This window comes from Nerophis ophidion, linkage group LG07, assembly GCF_033978795.1.
Source record: "Nerophis ophidion isolate RoL-2023_Sa linkage group LG07, RoL_Noph_v1.0, whole genome shotgun sequence".
NCBI lineage: Eukaryota > Metazoa > Chordata > Actinopteri > Syngnathiformes > Syngnathidae > Nerophis > Nerophis ophidion.
Window position 1 is genome coordinate 68,160,679 of NC_084617.1, and position 2,500 is coordinate 68,163,178.

The 2,500-nt window shown below is 40.2% G+C and overlaps 1 protein-coding gene across 2 annotated transcripts in view; it reads left to right on the top strand.

The window, feature by feature from the left end:
- Window positions 1-2,500, top strand: part of zmat4a (zinc finger, matrin-type 4a) — a 54,190-nt gene that overhangs the window by 20,829 nt on the left and 30,861 nt on the right. The window lies entirely within an intron of this gene.

Sequence of the window (2,500 nt, forward strand, 5' to 3'; positions counted from 1 at the left end):
TATTTGAGTTTTGTTTCTCTTAGAATTAAAAATGTCGAGCAAAGCGAGACCAGCTTGCTAGTAAATAAATAAAATGTAAAAAATAGAGGCAGCTCACTGGTAAGTGCTGCTATTTGAGCTATTTTTAGAACAGGCCAGCAGGCGACTCATCTGGTCCTTACGGGCTACCTGGTGCCTGCAGGCACCGCGTTGGTGACCCCCGGGCTAGGCCCTGGCCTCACTCGGTCTGGCTTCCTACTGTGTCACGTGTGGGTTGCAACTTATTGCGGGGTCTTTCCTCCCAGATGCAGAACGGACAACTCCGGACGAAAGTGTGAACGTAGGAAATTATTTATTTCAGAAATAAACAAAGAAAAACATGCTCATAGCACGGAAGGCAAAAACTAAAAGGAGCTAGCGTGGGAGCTGGCAAGTAAAAGAGCAGGAATCAGAAACTGTCGTCGACTGTTGCATAAAGCAAATTAGGAGGCCAGACCGAGTGAGTCCAGGGCCTAGACCAGGGGTCGGCAACCCAAATGGTTGACAGAGCAATATTGTACCAAATATACAAAACACTGATCTTTCTGGAGCTGCAAAATATGAAAACATTTACAAACTCTGTTTCCATATGAGTTGGGAAATTGTGTTAGATGTAAATATAAATGGAATACAATGATTTGCAAATCATTTTCAACCCGTATTCAATTATATGCACTACAAAGACACGATATTTGATGTTTAAACTCTTAAACCTTATTTTGTGTTTTGCAAATAATAATTAACTTAGAATTTCCATCTTGGATGAAGCCGGCGGCGTTTCTGGATGTTGTTGATAAATGGCTTTCGCTTTTTATAGTAGAGCTTTAACTTGCACTTACAGATGTAGCGACAAACTGTATTTAGTGACAGTGGTTTCCTGAAGTGTTCCGAGTCCATGTGGTGATATCCTTTAGAGATTGATGTCAGTTTTTGATACAGTGCCGTCTGAGGGATCGAAGGTCACGGTCATTCAATGTTGGTTTCCGGCCATGCCGCTTACGTGGAGTGATTTCTCCAGATTCTTTGTACCTTTTGATAATATTATGGACCGTAGATGTTGAAATCCCAAAATTTCTTGCAATTGCACTTTGAGAAACGTTGTTCTTAAACTGTTTGACTATTTCCTCACGCAGTTGTGGACAAAGGGGTGTACCTCGCCCCATCCTTTCTTGTGAAAAACTGAGCCTTTTTTGGGAAGCTGTTTTTATACCCAATCATGGCACCCACCTGTTCCCAATTAACCTGCACCCCTGTGGGATGTTCCAAATAAGTGTTTGATGAGCATTCCACAACTTTATCAGTATTTATTGCCACCTTTCCCAACTTCTTTGTCACGTGTTGCTGGCATCAAATTCTAAAGTTAATGATTATTTGCAAAAAAAAAATGTTTCAACATCAGATATGTTGTCTTTGTTGCATATTCAACTGAATATGGGTTGAAAATGATTTGCAAATCATTGTATTCTGTTTATATTTACATCTAACACAATTTAAAGACAACACATGACGTTATTGTCTATATTAGCTATAATAGCCTACTATCAAAATGAGTATGTGTCGCAGGCTGAAGCAAATCTTCGCTGACAGGAATGTTGAAAATTAATATTTATTCTACACATTTTTACAACATTAGAAACCATTAGTAAAATCAGAGGCTACTCAGAAGGTGAGAAAACTCCTGGAAATGACTGGCTTTTAATGGCCAAAGGTATAGATATGTGTGTCCAGGTTAAAGGAAATGGCAGGCTGTCTTCTTATAATAGATGTATTACAATCTTTGGCAAGCTAGGTCATGTTTGCTGTCGTCTGGAACAACATGGCACACAAACAACTATCTGAAATGCAGCCAATATTACATACAGATAATGTGTCAGGAGACATGCAAAACTAAATTATATACAAAGGGGATGAAAGTAAAGGATATCAAATGAGCTCAAATATACCTACAAATGAGGCATAATGACGCAATATGTACAGTTGACGTAAATAGCATGTTAGCATTGATTAGCTTGCAGTCAGTCGGAGCGGTATAGCTCGGTTGGTAGAGTGGCCGTGCCAGCAACTTGAGGGTTGCAGGTTCGATCCCCGCTTCCGCCATCCTAGTCACTGCCGTTGTGTCCTTGGGCAAGACACTTTACCCACCTGCTCCTAGTCCCCACCCACACTGGTTTAAATGTGTAACTCAGATATTGGGTTTCACTATGTCACTAAAGAAAAGCGCTATATAAATATACTTCACTTCACAGACCAAATATGCCTGATTAGAACTCCAATAAGTCAATAACATCAACAAAGTGCACGTTTGTGCATTCACACACAGCATACAACTTTTGGTGGACAAAATGAGACAAAGAAGGAGTGGAAGATTTGACATGTAAACAAACTGTTGCATTACAGTCCACACTGTGGTGAGTTCATGAACCACCAGAATCAGTAGGACAAAACGATGTTCATCAAATACTCCAATCGGTGAAGCGTACAC